Source organism: Anabrus simplex, chromosome 6 (genome assembly GCF_040414725.1).
Source record: "Anabrus simplex isolate iqAnaSimp1 chromosome 6, ASM4041472v1, whole genome shotgun sequence".
Lineage (NCBI taxonomy): Eukaryota > Metazoa > Arthropoda > Insecta > Orthoptera > Tettigoniidae > Anabrus > Anabrus simplex.
This window is the reverse complement of record NC_090270.1, coordinates 1,292,044-1,317,839: the sequence shown is the minus strand read 5'-3', so window position 1 is coordinate 1,317,839 and position 25,796 is coordinate 1,292,044.

The following is a 25,796-nucleotide window of genomic DNA, read 5'->3' as shown; positions in this document are numbered from 1 at the left end:
TTGGGGGTATCTATGTGTTGTAGGGAGTTTTATCTTGATTTCGAAGGATGTAAGATGCTGCAATTCTTAAATCCTAGAACCTGTGTACTGGTACTAACTACGATATAGTAATTTTGAGTTGAAAAGTGGAATGTACAGAAGAGTAATTGCTAGTTCAAGTTTAATTATTGGAAGGAAAACCTATGGATGCATTGCGTATAAACTTTCATGTACCTTAAGGTTGGTAATACCCGCCGCGTGTCATCATCACCGTGAATGGAATTACAATCAAAATCATAACCTATTGTGAACTAACTAAGTTTGAAGATGTGACTTGATTCAAAACTATATGTATAGTGTACTTCTTGGAACTTATGGTCTTTCATTCCCTTCAAAAAAACTGAAACTGTGGTGTATAATTCTTAAAAGAAGGTTTTGCGGAAGGTCCGAAAGTGGTGAAAAATGGTGAACTTCGTGTTGATGATCAGTTATGTTGTTGAACGGGATTTAAAGTGGGACTAAGCTTCAATCCACCTCCTGAAATTATTCTGACTGATCGAATTTTACTTCCTGGACTGGTAATTGTGGTTGTTTCGATTTGGACTGTGACACAAATTTTTTAGTATACTTCTGACCACAGTGGCGAAGATATGTACTAGATAAGCGAAGCATCGGGTGAGGAGGCTGACACCGAGGTGTCATATTCTTTCACCTTCTCCTTCCTAACGTATTTGGACCTGGCGTTAATGCTCGTAGAAATTGGTATTTTTCCACCTTAATTTACTTTGAATTGCTGTCGTCGCTCTCCCTAAGGCCAGGGCTCCACTGGCAGTAATGTACTGCTTCTACGAGCAGTATCGTACACACTGTGGTGTGGAGTGGAAGTGCATTGCAAGTCAATTAAAACGTGATATTATCAATATATTATTATTGTTCGTTTATGTCATATGCTATATCGTAAAAATGACACGACTGACGTTTTTTGTAACTGTTATTTTGTGTGTTTTGATGGTAGTTAGACGGAGAAGATTCCATCAGAAAAAATGGTGGATACATCCGCTACTAACTAATAGAAAGAATGAAGGAATGTTTTTCACTTTACACCACAAACTTAGAAAGTACCCTGAAAAGTTTTTTGAGTACTATCGGATGTCTGAAACGTCGTTTGACTACCTTTTGTCAATTGTATCTGGCAGTATTAAGAAGAAAAATACCCAGTTAAGAGAATGTATAGGAGTTGAAGAAAAGCTATCTGTTACACTAAGGTAAGTTTATTTATAATTTATAATTTATTAAATACAAGATTTAAAAAAATATCCAGATTTGCTGATATTTAACGTACATTAAAAGAAGTGTCCTTTCATAAATCACAGTTGATGGAATGAGAGCACAGAATCGTCGGAACTTAAAATACCGTCAATCTCAGCTGGAGAAAACACAGTATCACTTCCTGGTGACAACGTTGATTGGTTAGTTGACTGCGATGGAGATATAGCGAACACGGGGTTCAAATTTCTTTCGGGTAAAATCGGCTGCATTGGAACTTGCGAAGTTGAGGGAAGGTTTTTTATTGCATGATAAGCAGAAGGCTGGCTTACATATGGTTGGTTGACTAAGTTTTTGCCATCGGAGAGATAACTTTGCAGTAACTGCATGACTTGAATTTGGAAAGCCAATGACGCAGAAGGATTTAACGCTTTCATTTTGGGCAGAAGTGATAATAAAAATAATTTATCAGCGTCATTGTCTTGTGACGGCATTTGAGGTTGATTAGTTGAATGGTTCTTTAACAAGTTGATCAGTTGTATTTCAAAACTCTCCTTTCTGGCACGTGGGGCTCTTGGCATTACTGCGGGTACTGAGTTATCTTCCGGATCTTGCTCACCATTGTCATTTGTTTCGGCATTATTTCCTTCCCCTGACCCAGTGGTCCTAGAAGAATAAGGACAACACCTTAGTTAATAATGAAAATAAATATATAAAAGAATGTGGTTTTTCAATACATTTTTGCAGACAGTTACCTCCGATTTTCAATTGTGGGAAGAAGAAATGACATCTGTTGATGATAAACATAAGGCTTTCTCTTAGAAGCACCACTGACACTTTTCAATACCTGGGTTTTTAAGGATCTGAAATAAGTATCCTTCATGGTTTTCCATTTCTTTTGAATTTCTTTACCTGAAAAATCAAACAAACAAGTACAGTAATAAGTATACACCGAGTTACAGTAATGTTGACGAATGTAAGTTTACAAAGAACCACTAAAAAGATATTGGAATTGCCCAAAATTCCTTAAAACATGTCCTGATAGGAACTATCAAAGACTTTTTTCAGTATTCCGCATCATCATGATCATCTCAACTTCAATTGAATCTATGAAATATCAAGGCTTTCAATTTTAACGTTCTTTTAGTAGGAATTTTGTGTATTTTCACTATCCTTAAGTAAGCTCTCGTTCTATGTTTGGGAAAGTAATCTTTTCAATTATTTTAGCACGGGAAAGGAATTACTATTTTTTCAGGAGCTGATGCAATTTCCTTGGATAAATAAAATAATAGTGTTTAATTACTTTCAGATATCTGGCTACAGGATGTTCCTTTCGATCACTGCACTTCCAATACCGCATGGGCCGTAAAACAATACGGAACATTGTTAAAGACACATGTGAAGCTTTATGGAACACATTAGTTAGTGACTACATGAAACAACCAACAGAAGAGGACTGGATTAAAATAGAACAAACGTTCAAATCAAAGGCTAATTTTCCACATTGCTTGGGTGCAATCGATGGTAAGCATATTCGCCTAGTGAAACCATCATTGAGTGGAAGCAATTTTTTTAATTACAAAAGTTATTTTTCGATGGTGTTAATGGCTGTGGCAGATGCAGAATACTGCTTTTCTTACATAAATGTTGGATCTTATGGAAGGTTAAATGACTCAAATGTGCTGAAATCCACAACTTTCGGGCAACAATTGTACTTGGGTAATTTAAATATACCTAAGCCAAGATCAATGTCAAATAATTCAGTAGTCTCTTGCCCTTTTGTTTTTGTGGCTGACGAAGCTTTTGCGCTAGGCACAAATATATTGAGACCATTTCCTAAAAGATCACTTACTGCAGAAAAGAGGATTTTTAATTACAGACTGTCTAGTCTGTAATTAAAAATGTGGAGTGTGCGTTTGGGATCATGTCTAATAAATGGAGAATTTTACATCGTCCTTTGGATGTTGACATTGAATTGGCTGATTGTATTGTAAAAGCATGCTGTATTCTGCATAACTTTGTTAGACGAAGAGATGGATACAATTTTGAGGAAAGTTTGACGTGTGAAATGGAAAGTATACCCGCACAAGGTCTGAGAGCTACAACACATGGTATTAAAACAAGGGACACATTTATGAATTACTTTTGTTCTGATGAGGGATCAGTTCCTTGGCAAAACAAGTATGCCTAAGTTAAAGATTGTAGAAATATAAACATAAATGGAGACATTGTTAATTTAGGACTATACATTAAAATTGTGGTGTTAAGGTTGAAATGAAGAAAAACAAAATACTGTAGTATAATTTGTAGATCAAACGATCACATTTTAAAATAAGGTAAACAGTAATGTTAAAGAATTTACCGGATGTAATTTGTTAGTAAATTCTTAAGAATAATATGTAATATTCTCGTATTTACTTACCTATTTCATTTTGCTCCTTGTCATCCAGTGTCTGGTACAGTTCACCGACGGTGGCCTCAGTGACTTTCTTCCAGGCTTCAATTTTTGCACTCCTGTTCTTATAATTGTCATTCGCAGGGTTATAGAGAACAGGATATTTTTCAACTTCCATTATTAATAATTCACCATCAACCTCCATTGCAACAAGCAAATACAGCTAAACACAACACAACACAACTGAAGAGGAGCGAGGTTCGCAGTAAAATACTGCCAATGGAGCCAGAGCACGGACAGGAAATTACTGCAGGTAAATAGAACCCGTCCTATTTCTCGGCAGTACGACCTTGAAACTGCTGCCGCCATGCGTACTGCCGCAGTAAAATACTGCCCTTGTAGCCACATTGAGTACAAAGCGTGCTTCCCATTTTAAAGCAGTAAAATACTGCTCGTAGAAGCAGTAAAATACTGCCAGTGGAGCCCTGGCCTAACTACTTCTAGTTCTAATACTCTCTTTGACTCCGAGATGGCGTGAGTATCTGTTCCTTATACAAGCTGACATCTAGTCGGAAACTTGGTACTACGTTGCTCCGCCCACTGGCCAATGGGAGTTTCCTGCCTCAGCGAGGCCTTTGTTGCATTAAGAAGGTGGCCATTTATCTGTAGTGACTCAGTCACGCAGTGACAGTGGTACGGTACACTACTCTACTTGTGCGAGTTAGAGGTGCGCGGTAGTGGTAACCACTTGTGTTTTCGTTCGCGTGTGGTGCGGGAGTGCCAAGCAATGGAGACCGACAGTGGAGGAATGTCGGCGGTAACTGGGAATTCCTTACGAGTGGAGCGTGAAATCGTAGTACCTATGGAAGAAGAACCCATAACCAATTCATCCAGTAATACAACACGACAGCAAGATTCTCAGTCCACTGAGTCTGACGTACAGAGAAGTAATACCGAAGTGGTAGACCGTTCTAATTCTGAACAATCTAACAATCAATCCGAGACGCCCCAAGTGGCTCCTACACCGGAATATTATAATCGATTTCATCATGGACCTTTCTTTGTCTTTGTTGAATCCATAAACGAGCAAAACATCGGCAATTTGCATCCTATGGCACTTGGTCGCCGTTTTTATGAAACCAAACTCAATGTCAAGTCGATTCAACGTAAAGGACGTAATCGACTACAAGTTACCTTTCATACGGCTTCTCAAGCAAACGCATTTCTGAGTAATCCCATGCTTGAAACCCTCAAAATTAAAGCGTACATCCCATCCTCACAAGTGTTAAGAGTTGGTATTATTCGCGGAGTTGAAAAGGGTTTATCGAATGATGACATATTACAGTACCTGGAATCCGAGGCTCCAGTGAAAAGTGTGCAACGACTTAATCGCCGTGCCGTCCAAGATGGGGAAACCCAATACCTGCCTACGGGTTCAGTAAAAATTGTTTTCAGATCACAAACATTACCCTCCCATGTCGCCTTATATAAGGTGTACATGGAAGTGGAACCCTACATCTTTTCACCTATTCGCTGCCGCAAATGCCAGCGAAATGGCCACACCATTCGACAATGTCAAGCGAAAAATGCTCGTTGTGGGAAATGTGCTCAACAACATGAAACCCAAGCATGTACAGAGCAATTTACGCAATGTGCGTACTGTAAGAAAAACCATGTCACAGGTTCATCAATTTGTCCAGAACATAAATATCAGGTCACCATTAAAAAAATAATGAGTACTGAACACATATCCTTTCCCGAAGTCAAAGCCCGAATCGCCCTCCCCATTTATCATTCCGAGCAACAAGACCTTCAGTTCCCTCCTCTATCGTCAAATCCCCCATCCCCTTCGACTCCCAATCCGCGTAAGCGCAAGTTCACCCAAGTAATCATGCAATCTCCCCCTCCTACACCCGAACCCGGTTTCGATCGTCAAAGATACATGGCCATTCTGCGAAATGAACCGTCAGTTCCAGTACATTCGATTCCATCAACGAGTGCCATGCAACAACCTCTGTCAATAGCATATCCCTCAAGTGCGCCCACAACTGCTAGGCAGCCACCCTCTGCAACCCCTCAAGATATACATTATCCTCCTTCCAAGGAACGCCTACAACAAGAAATCCAGCAATTGCTGGTAATGTTAATTCAAAGTATGGGTCACGAGCCTCAACTTCACCATGTCTTATATAAGCTACGAGACTCTATCATGAACATACTAGCATGATTACTTTACTTCAATGGAATTGTCGAAGTGCCGCCTCTAAAAGGCATGAGTTACAAATTTTGCTGAATGAAACACGAGCTCATTTTATCTGTTTACAAGAAACGTGGTTTCAACCGCATATCATTTTTCGTTTACGAGGTTATCAAGTTTTCCGACATGATGGTAACGGCTTTGATGGAGTAGCCACATGTATACATACTTCCTTATCAGTTACACATTTCTCTTTACAATACATCATCCCGCACACTTATGCTGTAGGAATAGTACACCATAACACCTGTTTCATTAACATCTATTGCCCTCCCCACATTTACATTACTCAGAACCAATGGATGCATTTTATCCAACAATTTGACACATTTCCACATCTTTTTTTTCTCGGAGATTTTAATTGCCACCACACTGAATGGGGATGTATGGTAGATACAATCAAAGGTTCCAACTTACTTACTATTTCAACTCATCAGAATTTGTTTCTTTTAAATGACGGCTCCCCGACCCGTTTAACTCCGCCTGGATCTCCACCCAGCGCAGTAGACCTTACTTTCTGCCGTACCACTATGGCCCCTGTCACCACCTGGCATACATTATCTGATACGCACACTAGTGACCATTTCCCCATTCTCATCACATATGGTATTCACCCACCACATTCCCAGTTTCAGGCACCCTCCTGTATAAGTAACGTCCGATCTTATAAAAACTTCAATGTTTCTAATTAGCAATCATACCTCAATTATATCTTGCAGCAGAAACATAAGTCCCCTCTTTCCTTTTCCCTTTTACTCCCTTATTTAACCCAATATTTAAACATGTTTCATCCGTGCCGACCATTAAAAGTGACGACCCATCCACAGCAATACGAACTAAAATGGTGGGACAAAGAATGTCACGATCTTATTCATAAGCGCAAACAATTATTCAAACAATATCGCCAATCGATGACGCAGCAGCATTATTTTCAATTGCGAAACCATATCGCGAAAACAAAACTCGTCTTTAATGCAAAAAAGCGAAAAGCTTGGCAATCTTTTTTTTCTCAATTAACTCCACAGCTTCCAGCAATGAAATTTTGGAACGCGATCCTCATGATCACGAGAACTTTCCAATACCAAACTTCTTCTGCTTATCCGCGACAAGTTCTAGAAGATTTTTTATACACCCTTGCCCCTGTTACCGTAAATCCACTCTTTCTACCCACCTCACGGAATAACTCTTGTTCTTTTATTTCCCTTTTGAATCCAATTACATATAATGAATTACACTCTGTATTATGTACCGTCAATAGCTCATCACCAGGACCTGATGCAATTACTTATCAAATGCTCAAGGCCTTACCCCCCCATGTCCAAATTTATTTACTCAAATATTATAATAGTATTTTCGAGACATTACATGTACCAGCATCATGGAACGAGTTTTTCATCACACCCATCCTGAAACCAACAAAACGGCCTACTGAACCTGACAATTTCCGAGGCATAGTTCTGGGATCGTGTATAGGCAAAGTTTTTTGTAAAATCCTTATGAAACGAATGGCGTGGGTATTGGAACATCACTCGTTATTACCCAAGTATCAGTTTGCCTTTCGACGGGGTAATAGTACACACGACCCTATCATTATTTTCTTACTCGACATCTTATTAGCAAAATGGCGGAAACAATCTACCGTAGCAGTGTTTTTGGATATTAAAGGTGCCTATGATGCTGTATTATTGCATATCCTCTGGGAGAAATTATTTAGTGCTGGAATCCCCTTCCAATTCATTTCTATTTTAAATCAACTATTTACTAACCGCCGGTTAACTATTAAATCTCCTCAACACACAATTGATAGCCGTTACACATCACAAGGTTTACCACAGGGATCGATACTCAGTGGAATTTTGTTTGCCCTTTACATGAAAGAGCTCGAATCTCTTGTGTTACCACACGCCCGTATTCTAGCTTACGCGGATGATTATGTTATTTATTGTGCTGACTCCCACACTGACCTTTGTAGAGACAAAATATCTCAGGTTTTAAGTTTAGTCTTTCAGTGGCTAACGGCCCATGGACTTTCCCTTTCTATACCTAAATGTGCAGCAATGATCTTTACACATAAACGAACCTTTGATAAAAGCCCTATTAACTTTGGTTTCACAACACTTATATTTAGGAATATATATCGATCAAAACTCACATGGCAAACTCATATACGACACCTTATTAGGAAATCTGATCGTTATATCACCATTTTACGAACGGTAACGAAACGTGCATGGGGTGCTGACCCTTTGTCAGCACTACAGCTATATCATGCAACCATTCGGTCCATACTTGATTATAGCGTCCATATTATTGATTTAACCTCTAAACATAGTTTATTAGCGTTGGATCGTCTCCAATTTTCAGCACTACGTATCAGTGTGGGTGCCCTCCGCACAACACCAACTAACGCTTTATTAGTAGAAACTACGGAAGAACCACTGTACATCCGCAGGATAAAACTTTCCAAAAAATTCCTACTTAAACATATTAGTAGAACGAACTCCCTTATTGTCCCTAAATTACAATTATTATATGAATATTATCAACAACGTCCTCCTCCCAATCATCGGTATCCCGCCATATATATGGCTTATGCTGAAATCCACCATCTTACTGAGACTATATTTCGTACACCACGTATTAATACGTATTCATACCACTATGATATTCAAACATTCCGTCCTTCTATTATCATTGCCCCTTCCGATGCATCAATCCAATCAATGTCTGCACCTTATCCCACATTATACGCTCATAAAAAATTTAAAAGTTCCATAACTACACCAGATTACCACCTATTTACCGATGGGTCAAAATCAAATACTGGAGTCGGAGCAGCATTTTACGATCCACAACTACTCATTAGCTTTAAATATCCGTTACCTAATAATTTAACTATTTTTACAGCAGAATTATATGCCATATACCAAGCCCTTGTATATGCTCAACAGTTGCAATCCAAAAAAATAAATATATTCAGCGATTCCCAAAGTGTTTTACAAACTCTGCATTCACTCGCCCCTCATACAAATACATATGTCTACGAAGTCAAGTCTCTTCTATTTCGACTTGAAACATTCGGTTTTGTTATAACGCTAATATGGATTAAAGGGCATAATCGGCACGTAAGCAACGATATGGCCTATATAGCAGCGAAAGACGCCAGTGCAGATACCGCGAATATATTACAAATCAAAATTCCGATTCCCGACTTCTTTCCACATATCAAAACTGCAGCTCAACACACATGGTGCACACAATGGCGATTATCTGCTCGTACGAAAGGTCAATATTACTATCAACTTCAACCGAGTATTCCCACACTGCCGTGGTTTGCAAATGGTACGTATACACGACGTCACATTACTAATATCATCCGACTACGGTTTAATCATGCCTTAACCCCAGTATATTTAACTCGATTTCACATTACGAACGACCCAACTTGTTCCTGTGGAGAATCTGAGGGCGATGGTGACCACCTGTTTTTTCATTGCCCCCAATATGCACATCACCAGACCATTTTAATGCAGAAATTACTCAAAGTTCCAGTATCCTTCCCTACACGACTTTCAGTTTTGTTGCACCAACCTTCGCCTACGATCATTACTATTTTAAACGAGTACCTTGATAACACTCACATCAAATTGTAATTATGATTTAGTTTTGCAGTTGTTTTTGTTCCGACATGTTTGTGAGGTGGCACTTCTAAATGTCCCTGGTGAGTAGATATTGTCTCAAGGTTCTTATTACTTTCCGATCTTGTACAGTGTAACACGTTACTCCTATTCCAGCTTACTAAGTTCTTTGTGTCCTTGCTCCGTACCGAATGTAATACCTCCATGAACCTCCTCATACCGATATAATTTTTCTTCTTTAAGTGCATCTATCTACGTGTGATCATGCTAAAATCGGGCATTAGTGTTGTAAACGTGTGTTTTTGTGATATAAGTGTAATATATTAACGATCTTGTGACTGGGAAAGAGTCTTTTGAATCCCAAATAAATTTCCGCAAGACAAGACAAGACAAGATCTGTAGTGACTGGGAGAAGATGTGTCGTGTGTCGAGTGGCTATTTGGTACTTAAGTATCTTCCAAAAAACGTGATGGACAACGGCTGAAGATTTACGGGTGAGAGGGCTCACCTATTAGCCCTCGGAATTTGCTGTTTTTTATTTCACCTGGGGAACGTCCACAAACTGTATGTATCTTTGTTTATTAAACTTCTTTTGGAAAACATGAAGATAAAATGGTGACCGGCGTCCTTTCAAACTTCTGATCTTTCGATATTGGGGAACCGAAGTAAAAAGGAAATAAATCGCACGGAAGAGGTGATGTGTCTAGAAATTGCCTGCGTAGAAGCGATCACTCTCTTTAAGAAAAAACTTGGTATAAAATATATTGCAGTGCGGGTTGGATTTATCAAATACTATTATTGGCACTGGATCCTTGTAATGTTTTGCTGAAGGACTAGTAAATTTCATTCTAAATTGTTTTGTGAGAGAATTGAATACGACACTAAACTAATTTTAACGACGCTGTTAATTTCATGGTAATGTGTCTGATTTTGAACTACTTTGCTCTAGTCAAGGGGCAGTGAACTTATTTGTTTTCCGGGTTTCCTACTTATTTTTCTTACCCTTTGAGTCCTTTGACCTAAATTTGATTTTTATTTCTGCCTTTGATTCTGGTGGGATTTAATTTTGCGATGTTTTGGAGTGGGTCCGTCGGCATTGCAACGGATGTTGGTGATGATTGTTGAAAAAAAACCAGTCCTGACGGTGGATAATTTTGCTTCCTGGTTCGTCATTCTGGACTTGATTTCTTGAGTTTCCTTTAATTTATTGAATGTTTTGTCGGTCCCCCTTCTGTTGCATCCCTGTAATATATTATTCTGATTCGTTTGCTAATTTTAACTTCTCCCTACGTGTTGTGTTTTTAGTGGATTAACTTACTGGTCTCCCTGTGAGGACTGCCCTTTGATTGAACTGGGTAGTTCATGTGATTTGGCGTTTTAACTGATGTTTGTTCATTTTATACTAATAATATTTTCATTAGTTCTAGTTCGTGGGGCCCCCTTAATAGCCTTAGCATATGATTAGATTATTTTTCTTGCTATTAATTCAATTTCATCTTAAATGTTAAATTTTCAATTTTACGTCGTGGGGGTTTTCTAATTTCTATTTGCTGTTTTTTCCTTTTAACTGATAAATATTATCTGGCTTTAATAAAAACTCTGTTGTCCTTCCTTTAGTAAAATCACTTCTGATACCCGGTTTAATTTTCATCTGTTTGATGTATCATGCCGTTGCTTCTTGTGGTGAGTAACAACTATTTACTTGCTATTCTTTGGTGCGTACGGGAGCGCGCTTCCTGGCCTTTCTTCTGACTCCTTGTGCTTTACCTGATCTGATTGTTAAAACTTTGCTGACCTTAACGTGGTGTTTCGGGTTTTGGCTGCGTATCGGGTCAGTATTTTGTTAGCCGAGCTGCGTTTTTTGATTCATGCACCTGTGGCTCGTACCTACCCAGAGGTTGTTTGTATCCTCTGGATTTTTAATTCACCTGGTATCAAGTTCAAATTTATTGAAAGAAGGACATAGTATTAAACTGGTATAATATCCTTTGTAAAAGAATTGCAACCATCTTATTCCAACTTTGAATTGTTTTGTTTCATATTGTCTATCGTCATGGTCCGTCCGGTTATTCACCCCCATCACCTGCGTAAGTCGGAGTTGCAGTATGAGGTTGCGGTCCGAGGTTTAGAACCGGTGGGTACTGTCTCTGAGTGTGCCACCTTACTTTCAGCTCATCCCCAAGTGCCTCTTAACCTATCTCAAATAGATATCTCCAAGATTGGTGAGTTTCTGCATTTAATTAATTGTTCTTTAAATGAAATTTCCATAATTCTTAAAGAATTTACTGAAACGCCACTTACGAAGTCTCATGTTAGTAGACTCAAGGCTAGAGTGTACCACCTCTCGGGGCGTATCCAAGATCTCCTTAGACTTTGAAGCCTGAAGGGGAATTCATTAGCGAATGCACCCGACTTTTGACTTTAGCGTCCAGTCTTTCTACTGAACTTGATTTAATAATTGCAAGTAGGGAAATGGAGAATAATGTAATGTAATAGAATAATGTAATAGTAATAATGAAAGTGTATGTCAAAATTTATCTCCTCCTATTCAAGGTGCATGCTGCGTAACTTCTCCTGTCCTTGAGTCTATTTTATCACGATTAAGTGGTACATCGCATAATTCCTTGAAAGAGCTGTTTCACGGTGTAAAGAATTTCTCCGTAAACTCAATCGAGGAGTGCCTTAGATTTTTAAGGTTCCTTGTAGAAATGAAGGAATCCGCTAGTTCATCTGTTGATGAACTAGGCATGTATAGGGCCTTATTTTCCCATTGCGAGGGTATTCTAAGAAAGGAAATCTCCGAGGCTATCTCTCAGAAGTGTAAAATTGATGAATTTCATGAACTAATTATTAACAAATTTATCCCCTCCTTAGCCCTTCAGAGTCCCATCCCTCAGTATTGCTTCCGAACTCAGTACCTTCACGAAAATTTGCTAACGTACATTGTTGATGTAAAGTTCTATTGTAAAGTGTTTCGAATTTTGGTTCCTGAGGAAGAAATGGTAACTCGTATATTAAAAGGTATCTCTCCTGCTTATCGATCTTACCTTTCCCTTGTGAAGTGTCCTACTAATTTCATTGAACTCGAGACTGCGTGTACCTTCGCTGAGAATGTAAAGCACGGAGACGCGTCCAGGCCTGAACACCTTCCCCCTCCTATTACCAATTCTAAGTGTACTGGTTATGCTAATGTACCCTGTAACATGAAAACAAAAAAAATGTTTTGTGTGTTGTTCTACGGAACATCTAAGGAATTCGTGCCCGTCTAAGAGTAATGGACATGATGTTTGTTGTTATCTTTGTGGCTCTAAGCAGCACACTAATTTTTTTTGCCCAAATTCATTTCAAAGACGCCATAAATGACTAAAACCTAAAAACCGGTCTCGGAAGTTTCAACCTTTTAAGAATGTAGGGTACTCTGATGAGGTTATTTGTCCTCGTAACTGTAACAAAATTAGTGGAAATGTTGTCTCTGAAGGAACCTTCACCAGTGTTGAAGTGAATAATGAACCATTGATGGCTTTGATTGACTCTGGAAGCGTTGTAAATTTAATCAATTCTGATTGGTATTCCAAAAAGAAATATGCTTGTAAGTTACCGACCTTACAACTTTCTGATGTAAAGTGTGTTACTGCGAATGGTAATGATGTAGAAATTCTAGGGACTGCTAGGGTGAAATTGAGAATTGGAAATTTCACCTGGAAAGTGTCGTGCCTAGTGGTTCCTAACCTTTCGTGTAATTTGATTCTAGGAACTGGGTTTTTGTCCAAAACTGGACTTGTGCTCGATCTTCAAGGCAGGAAATTTTTCTTTAAGTTTTCCCCTGCTAATAAATTTAATTTGACTGATGGTTCTAAGGGTAATTTAAATGCGAATTGTTTTTCTGAGTCAGTCCCTGATGAAATTAGCAATGTTAAGGAATTAAAACTTAATCATTTGAGTAAGGAACAAGCTGATGAAATTCGTGGTCTTTGCAGCGAATTCCCTGAAGTATTCACTAGTAAACTAAGGGTAACTGATGTTATGGAATATGATATCGAACTGATACCAAACCTGTGAAGTCCCCTCCATATAAACTCTGTCCTCCACGTATGCTGGAATTGAAGAAGATTATTGAAAAACTTCTAGCGGAAGAGGTTATACAACCTTCTAGCTCTCCATATGCCTCTCCTGTTTTCCTTGCACCCAAGTCCACTGGAGGCTTTCGGGCTGTTCTGGACTATAGGAAATTAAACCAGAAGGTGGTCCTTCAGTCAGTTCCGTTACCTGACCTGCACACATGCTTTGGGTGGTTTTCTGGGGGCAAAGTTTTTTACAGTACTGAACCTTAACCAGGCCTATTATCAAATTCCTTTATCCAAGAGGTCCATTCCACTAACTGCCTTCATCACTGACTGGAATTTGTATGAATTTGTCAGATTACCCTTCGGTTTGAACTCTGGTGCTGGAATTTTGACACGATTGCTGGATACTATCTTCTCTGACATTAAATTTAAATGTGTTTTTTACTATCTCGATGATTGCATTGTGTATTCTAAAACCTTTGAAGAACATGTGATTCATGTACGGGAAGTCCTTGAACGCTTGAGGAAAGCTGGCTTGAATGTTAAGCTTTCTAAGGTAGCATTCGCCCAGCCAAGTATGTCTTTTCTTGGACACATTGTGTCTTCGAGTGGAATCTCGATTGATCAATCCAGGACCCAGGCCATTCGTGATTTTCAACCTCCTAAAGATGTCAAAGGCATTACCCGTTTTGTGGGAATGGTTAACTTTTTCAGGAAATTTATTCCTAACTTCGCTGAGGTTGCTGCTCCTCTCAACCATTTAAGGCGAAAAGATGTTAAGTTTGTGTGGGGTCCTCTCCAACAAGAAGATTTTGAGAAATTGAAGTTCGCTCTGTCGAACGCCCCTGTTTTGGCAGTACCTGACTTTTCTAAACGCTTCATTGTTCAGACCAACGCATCTGGAAGAGCTATGGCCGGAGTACTCCTGCAAGAGTATGAGGATGGTCGAAGACCTGTTGCGTATGCCTCCCGAACCCTCAATGATTTTGAGAGCAAATACTCGATTTACGAGTTGGAGTGCCTTGCTGTCCTATTCGCCCTCGAAAAGTTTCGGCCCTTTGTTGAATATGTAAATTTTGACCTGGAGACCGATAATCAGGCGTTGTCGTGGGTTTTGAACCGACCCAAAAGAACTGGGAGAATCACCCGTTGGGCACTTAGGATTTCTGCCTTCAGTTTTCAAGTCAAACATATTAGGGGTACAGATAATGTCATCGCTGATAGTCTCAGCAGAATGTTTGATCGGGAACCTTGTCCAGAGGTAAAATCTAATGTTGAAAATTTTGATGATGGTAATGTGGTTAAAGTCAATGCCATTTTTTCTGATCTACCTTTGCTTTACCATGAAATCGAAGATCTCCAGAAATCTGACCCTGAATTGAATGAAATCATAAACAAAATTTGTAATGGGACTCTTGTAAAACCTTATTCTCTTGTCAAAGGTGTTCTATGTTGTAACGGACGAGGAGACCATTGTTTCAAAATTGTTGTTCCCAAGGTACTGGTACCTGTCATCTTCAAGTATTACCACTACTGTCCCATTGGAGGTCATTTAGGAATGTTCAAAACTAGGCAGAAAATCAGGGAATTTTTCATCTGGAAAAGAATGGACAGTGACATCAGAAGCATGATTAAATCTTGCAAAGTTTGTGTCATAAGTAAACCCAGTCTAAACAATCGTGTGGGTTTGTTGTCGTCCTCACAAGCTTCACGCCCCATGGAACGACTGTTCATCGACTACGTGGGACCAATGGTTCGATCTTCTCTGGGGAACACGCACATTTTCGTGTGTGTCGATGCGTTCTCACGGTTCACTTGGCTTATTCCAACTAGGTCTACCACTTCTCGGTCCACTATTAACTGTCTAAATTATATCTTTGCTTCTTTTGGTCCTCCCAAGTTCCTTGTCTCTGATAACGCTAGTGGGTTTAAGTTACTAGTCATCTGTTCAAAAAATACCTTTTCGAGTTGTGCATCTCTCATGTCACTACTATCCCATATTTTTAATCCATCCCATGCTGAGAGGGTAAATAGAAATTTGAAGTCTGCATTGATAGCCTACCATCACCATAACCAGCCTAAGTGGGACTCCTGTTTACATTGGCTAGCTCATGCATTTAACTCTGCGATCCATGAGTCTCATGGAAAAACGCCCATGTCCCTTATGTTTTCCTACACTCCATACTCCCCAATGTCAAATGTACTAGGCATCGATGACTTTTTGCCGATCTATCTAAACCTCATGATGTCCGGAAGATTTGGGACGAAGCAAAGAAAAATATGTCTGTTTCATATGAGAAGACCAAGAAAAGGTACAATTTGGGTAGGAAAACAACTAAGGTAAAGGTTGATGATACAGTCTTCATAAAATGTTACCCAGTCAGTAAAGCAGGTATCAAGGTCATTGCACCGTATTGCAATTTCTGTCCCCGGTATCAATGTTAGTGAGTGATCCGGTTGCTAAAAGGATTAGGAGAGTCCATCTGTCACAAGTTAAACCTGGTTAAACCTGGACCGCGCGCGGCGGTGTTTGGACCGCACAAAGTAGTTTGCCAACTTTTTCGCACATTATATGAATTTTATCGTTCTTAGGTTAAGAAAATTTATTGAAATAATTGAAAGATGTCATGTATATTCTAAAAAGGCAAACATATATACACTTCATGTAATTGAACATGTTTCTAAGAACACACAATTACAAGTCAAGAAATTCAAACACGGGACTCCTCTACATAGGGTTATGAAATCAAATAGCAGATTACTGTTCCCAATGAAATGAAGCACATTTAGTTTTCAAGGTAACCGTATACTGACTATGATTGCGGCACACATTTCGACGACATCGGTCACAGGTAACACCAGTCTTCGTATTTTTGTGCGTTCCACAAATGAAGCACATTTTCTTTTGTGATGCACACTTCGTAGTCTCCTTGGCTTCACGAAACTTAGATAAGAATACCTGTAAATCACTTGGAAGAGACAGAAGCTGAGCTCTTTCTCGGAGATTTACCTCCATCAGACTCAATCCCAATTCAGTGAGATATTTCCTTCTCACACAATCCTTTGATGGGCTGTAGGCCAGAAATATCTTGTACGAGTTTATACCTGCAATATCGAGTTCACGAAGAAACACTACAAGAGGCCATCGCCTGGTTTTCCTTGCTGTTGAATATGTAGAACACATCTGATCAACAGTATCAGTGCCACCCTTGGTCCCATTACAGTCAACGATGACGAATGGTTTATTAGTTGTGAAGTCGATTTCACCTGTGTCGTGCATAGTTGATAGAAGGACAACTGTCTTCTTTTTCGTCACATAGGACACTAGTGTCATATCAGGTTGGAATCCAAACATGCTAGAGCCCACCTGGCGAGATTTCTCCATTAGAAATGCGGGAGGTACTTCCCTTTTATTTTTTTTAGTGTCCCGATGAATGTCAGTCCTTGCTCCAATAGGTATTCGGCTAATGGAACACTACTATAGTAATTATCAGTGGTAAAATTCCTATGTGAATTCTTTATTGGGTCAGTTAGTCTTTTGACGATGTCCATCGGTTTGTTGGAACAACTGTAAGGACCTTCGGCTTGTTTGCCACAGTAGAGTTCCAAATTGAACGTGTAAAATGTTCTACTGTCGCACAGAGCGTAGAATTTGAGCCCATACTTAGCTGGTTTTAGAGGCATATACTGGATAAATCCACAGCGGCCACGGAAATCTACCAACATCTCATCAATTGTTACAAACTCCCCAGGAGAGTAGGAAGCCTGACAATTAGCAACAAACTTCAGATGGAATTCCCTGATGGCTGCGGAAATAATGTATAACACCGCTTGGAACAATAAACTTAAGCTCAAAAATGTACTTACATTTCTGTGCGCGTTGCGGTGTCAGGACTGCTGCCGGCAAGCTGAACGGTGGAGGCTGTCTTCATCACTGTTCCCACGCTGAACTGAAGCATACACAACTTATCGGTAGCGCTGTCTGATGCTTAGCTGAGTAAGCAAAGATTAGCAGTGGATGTAATCGGGCTGAGCTCGCATTAATCGACAATACAAATCAATAATCCAAAAGTGCGGTCCAAACACCGCCTGCGCGCGCGGTCCAGGGTTAATGTACAGTACTGGTTCCTATTTCCCTTCCTTTGGGTTACTGCTTTGTGAAGTTCTGGGGTACTGAAAGAGACATACAGCTGAGAACTGCATTTCTGTGAGCTACTTAAAAGTAAAATATCATCTTACTGTTTAAGTGTAATTTAATTCTACCTGGAGTTTTCATTGTGGTACATGTTTCTGTTATTTTAAAAGCTAGGTTTGATATGTTTCTATTTGTTTTGGCACTGGTATTGTTTCTGGTGTGAACATTGTGGTTTGGTAGTGTGTGGAATTTATCACATGACCGTTTCTTGGAGGTTGTTACCAATATATATATATATATAACCTATACACCATATATCTTTCCTTTTCTGGGTTTAAATTTTAATTTATCACACCAAAACTGCTTTGGCGGTGAGTAGGGCATGGTAATGAATTCTTCGAGTCTGCCTTTCGTATTTTTCTGCTTCTCATGCTGTTGTATAGGAAGTATTTTATGACCGTGTTCCGTTGATTGGTATTTAACACCCTTGTGCAGTATGTCCATTGGGTGGGTTTCTCGACTTCTGGTTGCTCCATTTGATTTCTTATTCTGGGTGATTGTTTCTAAAATTTTAATAAAAAAGTATGAAATTAGGAAATTGTGTTTTACCTAACTGGAAATTTGATGTAAACGTTGGACGTAATTTGTTCACTTTTTGGACTTGCTCCTGATCTGGTAAACTTATTGTTATTCATTTCTTAAAAATTATTCTTGCTCTGGTTTCATTCTCCTTTAGTAGCAAAATTTTGGTTTTGGAAATTTGGGTTTAAAATCTGATGTTCTATTTTATTTGGAAACTACTATCGGTTTCGATAAATACTATCTCTAGGTACTGTGGGTTTGGAACTGGGAGTTTAATTCTGCTACCTGTTCCTGATCTGTCGCTACTGTACCTGGTCTTGGTCAAAACATTTGGGTGGTTGTTAGTCATGTGGGTGGTCTGTAAATCTGTATTAGAGTTGGTAGGCCGTTTGCTTCGTGCATGGGTCCTGCATCTTTACGGTTTTTTCCATCTCTAATTACAGGTTGCTGTGCCAATTCATTTCTAATGGTTGTGTAGCCCCCCTTCGTGTTTGTTCAAGTGACTGTTGACAGTATGGTAATCTTAATTAATTTTCATGTGTTCCTTACTCGTTTAATTACATTCCTAATGTTGAAATTATTAACCCTTTTCTTTGAAATTTTATCTTGTAGATGAGTTGCTCTTCCACCCTTTAGAGGTATTTGGTTGTCCACTATTTAAGTTTCAGCCTTGTGGTATTTAATTTTGCACACTACTATATCGCTATAGTACTGAAATATTTTCTTGAATCTAGTACCATCTTGTTGACTTCATTCTTCTGTACGAGTTGTAGATTCTATGTTGAGGTGTTGTCAGTGTCCATCTTCCATCTGTTGATATTATTTGGAGTAGTGAAATTCGTGCGTGGACTAAAAACCTGAGAAGTTATCTTCTTTTGCCTTAGTGCTTGGTTTACTAGTCCTAGATTTGGTGTTGGTGAGTTGTTGCACCGTGTATTTGTTCAGTTGCCTGTGTGGCAGGTTGGTGTGGAGTGGCTTGGTTGTTTTGACTCTTGGCGTGGGATACCATGGCTTCTGTGGGATTTATCAGAGTCCATATTAGCGCTTTGGTGGGTGTTTAGGCACCTCTGATTGTACCATCGTGTTCTGGGGAAGATGGAAATTAATTATGTAGTTCTTTTCTGCACCTCGTGTAGTGGTGTGTTGTGGTGTTGGTATGTAAAAACTGTGACCTCCCGCATGGCCTATTTTTCTGATGTCATTCTTAATCATAGCTATGATATTGTAGAGAACAATTCTGTTTAACCTATCTCCTATGGTGTTTTTTCCTTCAGTTAAATTTTTGAAATTCATATATGTTGTTAATTTATCCGCTACTTGTTCTGCGTTCTGGTTAATTAAGTGTGTTATTGCCTACCAAAGTGCTATCGCTTTTGGAGTCATCCTGCCTATTTATTTTCTGGCCCCTTTTGGGACTATTAGGTGTGTAAGATGTTGGTTTATTACTTCGTCATGTCTCCTGTAGTCATCTAAGTGAGGTATTTTAATACCTTTTCTGTTTGATTGGGTGTACTATTGTGGAAGGTGTTTTAGTTTTTCCTCTAGCTATGTGGGTTGGTTATGTGACCCCATGTTATGTCCTCCTGAAACCTTATCCATCAATCCTGGAAAGGTGATTCCCCTTGTATTAGTTTGTTCCTCGCTTAGTGTGCCTTTGTGGAATAATTGTCGATGACAAACTGTTGCGCTCCCTACACCTGATAGTACTAGAGGTCTCCAACTCATTTTACATCAGGTTTCCTTTGCTTGGAAAGACAGTTACCACTAACTCGTTCATGGCTTCACAGTGCTTGTGCTCTGGTCGGTAGTTGCTCTGCTTGATGTGCCCTTTTTAGAAAAGTCTCTTCTTGTTGGGTTATGCGAGGTCAATGATCTGTAATCTAAATTCTGCCTTTCTTAAAGATTTAATTAGTTATTTGGGTTGAATTATGGTGGGTTCTTAAAAATTAATTAAACATTGGCTCACTGATCTGTGGAACTCAGTCTGTTGTTTTTAAGATTATTCTTACTTACCTTGTCCGTCTTGAGTGTGATTATGTAAAACTGTTTATTGGGATATTGAATCTTGGAATTTTTGGGGATTTATCTTATTGTGTTAAGGGTCTCCGGTGGAGCACGTGAATTGATTATCCTTCTGGTGGCTCCCTGTATTGGTGGGAAACCTTGGTGACGTTACGTCCTGCCTTGTTATTCATTTTCAACGTTTTAGTTTAGCGTTTTGAACCATTACTATATTCAGGTAAGTACTGTATTCGTGACAATTGGGATCCACCTTTGGAGTATGGTGGATTAAGCTTACCATTGCCTGTACCTATCTTTTATGTAGGGATTTCTGGTGATGTTGTGCTGGTAGATCATTTTGTTCGAAGGTAGCCTAGTCTGCCTAATTGGTGTTCTTGTGAAATTTATTATGGTGGTATGCTCTAGACCTAAGTTCCATCCGTGTCCTCAGTGCGATCTGGTGTATCAGCCTCCCAGTGCTGTCTGGTATATCATCCTACCCAGTACGGTAGTGTTCTTATGTCTTGGCCTCTCCAGTGTGCTTTGGTGTATAAACCTCACCTGTGTGTTAGTGTTTTCAGGCTTCACACGTGGTACTGCGAATAAAAATCACCAGTGTGCTGCGGTCGATCAGTCGACATTGTGGACTGGAGTACCGGCCGCCCAGGCATGTGTTGACGGATCGTCCTCAGCACTGTGCTCTGTCACATCAGTGTCCACAGTCCGAGCTTGTGTATCAACCTATCCAGTGTTGTCTGGTGTGTGGTCAAGTGCATCGGCATCCACAGTGTGGTCCTAGTGCGTTAGGTTCACCAATGTGCTTTGGTTGAGCAGCTCCTACAGGGTACTTATGTGCATTGGCCTCCTAATGTGGTTTAGTGCGTTAGCCACAGCAGTGTCTTCTGGTCGGTCAGCCCCGATAATGTGTTCTTCTGCGCTGGCCTTCCCGTGTGGTCTTGTGAAATAGCCTCTGCAGAGAGCTCAGGTCCATTAGCCTACCGGAGTGACCAGGTGCTCAGTCTCCCCAATGTGGGCCTGTGCATTAGCGTCACCAATGAGTTCTGCTTGTTCACCTGCCCCAGTGTTGACTGCTCTACGGATTTCACACTTTGGCTCTGGCGCTTTGAAGTCACCACTGTGCTCTGTTGCACCAATGTCGCGAGTGGGCCCTGGTTGTAAAGCACCCAGGGTGCTATGGTCAAGCTGCATCTGTGGTGTTCTGCGGTGTGCTAGCATCCAGAGTGCGTTGTGGGATATCACCCTCTCCAGTGTGGATTGTCATTAGCCTCAAACGTGTGCTTTGGTAGATCATTTTCCCCAGTGTGGCCTGGAGCATCATCCTCCCCAGTGTGGTCTTGTGCATTAGTGTTACAAGTGTGCTCTAGTGGCAAAAAACCACAGTGTGGTCTGGTTTATCGGCCTCACTGGTCCGCGCCGGCGTATCCTCCTCAGTACTATGCTTTGTTCCATCATTGTCCTCTATGCGATCTGCTTCATAAGCGTCTTGGGTGTGGTCTGGTACATGAGTTTCACCACTCTGGTCTAGTGCATCAGCATCCAGATTGTGGTCTTGAGAGTTTGCCTCACCAGTCTGTTCTGGTAGATTAGCCACGCAAGGTGGCCTGTGCATCTGCCTCCCCAGTGTGGTCTTTCGCATTACTGTCACCAGTGTGCTCTTGTTACTCACTCCACAGTGTGGTGTGGTGTATCGGCCTCACTGGTCCGCGCTGGCGAAACGTCGTAGCACTGTGCTCTGTTCCATCAGTGTCTTCATTCGATCTGGTTTATCAGCATCCCCAGTGTTCTCTGGTGCATTAGCACCCCTCCATAGTCGTCTAGTGCATCACCTCCTGAGTGCGATCTAAGGCGATAGCTTCCTTAGTGTGTTCTGTTAGGACAGCCTCATAAGTGAGACTTGGTGCATCAGCCTCCTCAGTGTTGTGATTTGTATTATGGTCACCAGTGTGCTCTGGTTGTTCAACCGAAATCAGTTTCTTCTGGTTTGGCCTCCCAGGTTCGTGCTGGCGCATCGTCCTCAGCACTGTGTTGTATTCCATTAGTGTCCTCAGTGCGATCTGGTGTATCAAACTCTCCATTGTAGTCTGGTGCATTTGCCCCCGAGAGTGGTCTAGTGCATCGGCCACCCGGTGTGGTCCAGTGCGTTATCCTCACCAGTACGTCTGGTCCAGCAGCTTTGCCTGTGTGGTCTGTTCCAATGGACTTCCCAAGTGGGCTCGCCTCACAAATATGCTCTGATCCATCCATTGTGTAGTGGTGTTACCAGTGTGCTCTGGTTGCTCACCCTCCACAGTGTGGTGTTGTGAATCGGATTCACTCGCACGCGCTGGCGTATCGTCCTAAGCATGTACTTTGTTCCTTCAGTGACCTCAATGAGATCTGCTGTGTCAACCTCCCTAGTATGGTCTGGTGCATCAGACTCCCCGTGACGTCTTGTGGATTGGCCACTCCAATGCGTCCAGGTTCGCCAGCGTACCAGAGAGGCATTGTGCTCAGTCTGCTCATTGTGGTCCTGTGCTTTAACGTCGCCTGTGTGTTCTGGATAATCAGCTGGACATTGTACTAAAATGCATTGGCCTACTAGAGTTGTATAGAGCACACTGGTAACACGAATGCACAAAACCACACTGGGTGGATGCACAAGCCACACTGGGCAATCTGATCGACAAGAGCACACGTTTGAGGCTAATTACAATCCACACTGGGGAGGTTGATATCACAGAAAGCACTGTTTTATAAATTACAGACTTCTGGATTTAGTCGTGAGACATGTTCAATTTGAGCACGTATTTCTAGTAATCTCACAGATGAAACCCCGGTGTGGTCTTGTCCGGTAGCCTCATCACTATGTTCTGGTTGATCGACTTCAACAGTGTAGTTATGTGCATAGGTCTCCTAGTGTAGTGTAGTGCGTTAGTTTCACCATTGTGTTCTGGTCGAAAAGCCTCATCAGTGGGCCTTCTGCATTCGCCCCTCCGTGTGGCCTTGTGCAATAGCCTCCCTAGAGTTGCGTGGTCCATCAGCTTCCTCTGTATGGTGATTTACGTTAGCGTCACGAACGTGCTCTGGTTGGTCAACCACCCCAGCCCGATCTGTTGCATAGTCCTCATAGGATCTGTCTCAACGGTGTTCGTTTGTGTAAGCGTCCCTACTGTCCTTTAGTGTTGCAGCCTCCCCAGTGAACTATGGAGCATCGTTCTAACCGATGCGCTGTGGAGCATCAGCCTGACCTCTGCTACGGTGTTTCAGGTTACCCGGTTGTGCTCGATAAGCCTGTTGTCTTGTGAATTAGCGTTACCATTGTGCTCTTCCAGAACACCCTCGTCAGTATGGACCGGTGATAGGCAACCCATGTTTTGCGCTGAGGAACATTATTCAGTACCTCGCTCTTTTCCATCCGTTTCCTCATTGCGATGTGGTGTATCAGCCTCCCCAGTGCTGTCTGGTATATCATCCTCCCCAGTGCGGTAGTGTTCTTATGTGTTGGCCTCTCCAGTGTGCTTAGGTGCATACACCTCACCTGTGTGTCACTGTGTTTTCAGTCTTCACAGTGTGGTCTTGCGAATCAAACTCACCAGTGTGCTGCGCTCGATCAGCCTCGACATTGTTTTCTGTGCGTTAAGGTCACCAGTGTGCTCTGTTGCACCAATGTCGCGAGTGGGCCCTGGTAGTAAAGCACCCAGGGTGCTATGGTCAAGCAGCATCTGTGGTGTGCTGCGGTGTGGCAGCATCCAGAGTGCGTTCTGGCATATCACCCTCTCCATTGTGGATTGTCATTAGCCTCAAACGTGTGCTTTGGTAGATCATTTTGCCCAGTGTGGCCTGGTGCATCATCCTCCCCAGTGTGGTTTTGTGCATTAGTTTACGTGATTGCTCTTGTGGGAAACAATAAAAAATATGGTCGGTATCGGCCTCACTGGTCCGCGCTGGCGTATCCTCCTCAGCACTGTGCTTTGTTCCATCATTGTCCTCCATGCGATCTGTTTTAATAGCGTCTTGGGTGTGGTCTGGTACATGAGTTTCACCACTGCGGTCTAGTGTATCAGCCTCCAGATTGTGGTCTCTTGAGTTTGCCTCACCAGTCTGTTCTGGTAGATTAGCCTCGCAAGGTGGCCCGTGCATCAGCCTCCCCAGTGTGTTCTCGTGCATTACTGTTACCAGTGTGCTCTTATTACACACACTCCGCAGTGTGGTGTGATGTATCGGCCTCACTGGTCCGCGCTCACGTCGTAGCACTGTGCTCTGTTCCATCAGTGCCTTCTTGCGATCTGGTGTATCAGCCTCCCCAGTGTTCTCTGGTGCATAAGCACCCCTTCATAGTGGTCTGAGTGTGTTCTGGTCGGTCAGCCTCACCAGTGAGACTTGGTGCATCAGCCTCCTCTGTGTGATGAAATGTGCTTTGGTCCATCCATTGTGCATTAGTTGTTACCAGTTTGCTCTCGTTGCTCACCCTCCACAGTGTGGTGTGGTGAATCGGATTCACTCGTACACGCTGGTGTATCGTCCTCAGCATGTACTTTGTTCCATGAGTGTCCTCAATGAGATCTGCTGTGTCAACCTCCCAAGTATGGTCTGGTGCATCAGACTCCCCGTGACGTCTTGTGCAATGGCCTCTCCAATGCGTCCAGGTTCACCAGGGTACCAGAGTGGCATTGTGCTCAGTCTCCCCACTGTGGTCCTGTGCATTAACGTCACCAGTGTGTTCTGGATAATCAGCTGGACAGTGTACTAAAGTGCATTGTCCTACTAGAGTTGTCTAGAGCACACTGGTAACACGAATGCACAAACCACACCGGGATGATACACAATGCCACACTGGGCAATCTGATCGACCAGAGCACACGTTTGAGGCTAATGACAATAGACACTGGGGCGGCTGATATCCCAGAAATCACAGTTTTATAAATTACAGACTTTAATGGAATTAGGCGTGACACATGTTCAATTTCAGCATGTCTTTCTAGTAATCTCTCAGATGAAACCCCAGTGTGATTTTGAGCGCTAGCCTCACCAATATGTTCTCGTGGATCGCCTTCGACATGGTAGTAATGTGCAACGGCCTCCTAGTGTGATATAGTGCATTAGCCTCACCAATGTGTTCTGGTCGGTCAGCCTCGACAGTGCGGTGTGGTGTATCGTCATCACTGGTCTGCGCTGGTTTTTCGGCCTTCCGCGGATCGCGCTGTCGCGTTGTTCTTGCTCTGTTCTATAAGATTCCTGAGGGCGATCTGTTGTATCAGCATATTAAAGTTATTTCGTTGGGAGATTCATGAGCTCAAGCCTCCCCCCTTTCAGCTAGACTATGAGAAGCCATAAAGGAAACACTTTAGGTACTTATGATGCCTGTTTCACAACTTAGGATCATTGGATGTAAATTACAGACTTTTATGGAAATCGTCGTGGGATACGTTCAATTTGAACACATCTTTCTAGTAATCTCACAGATGAAACCCCGGTGTGC